We start from the raw sequence: 207 nt of genomic DNA, 5'->3' as shown, positions 1-207 counted from the left end.
AGCCCCTTTAGTTTTGTTATTTTCTGGGCTCCTGGCTTTACACTTATTTTCTAACTACGGCCCTGAAGGGAGGTGATAGTGATGGGCCTGTGGTAGTAGTTATCACTGTGGTTGACTTAGTTACCGGGTTGGTGTTCATACTCTCTTTGTTAATCTGCCCCGAGTGGGCGTTTCCTGTCTCTTTCCTAATCGGTTTATCTTTTTGCT

The sequence above is a fragment of the Gigantopelta aegis genome, chromosome 6 (genome assembly GCF_016097555.1).
Source record: "Gigantopelta aegis isolate Gae_Host chromosome 6, Gae_host_genome, whole genome shotgun sequence".
Taxonomy (NCBI): domain Eukaryota; kingdom Metazoa; phylum Mollusca; class Gastropoda; order Neomphalida; family Peltospiridae; genus Gigantopelta; species Gigantopelta aegis.
Note: the sequence above shows the minus strand (reverse complement) of the source record.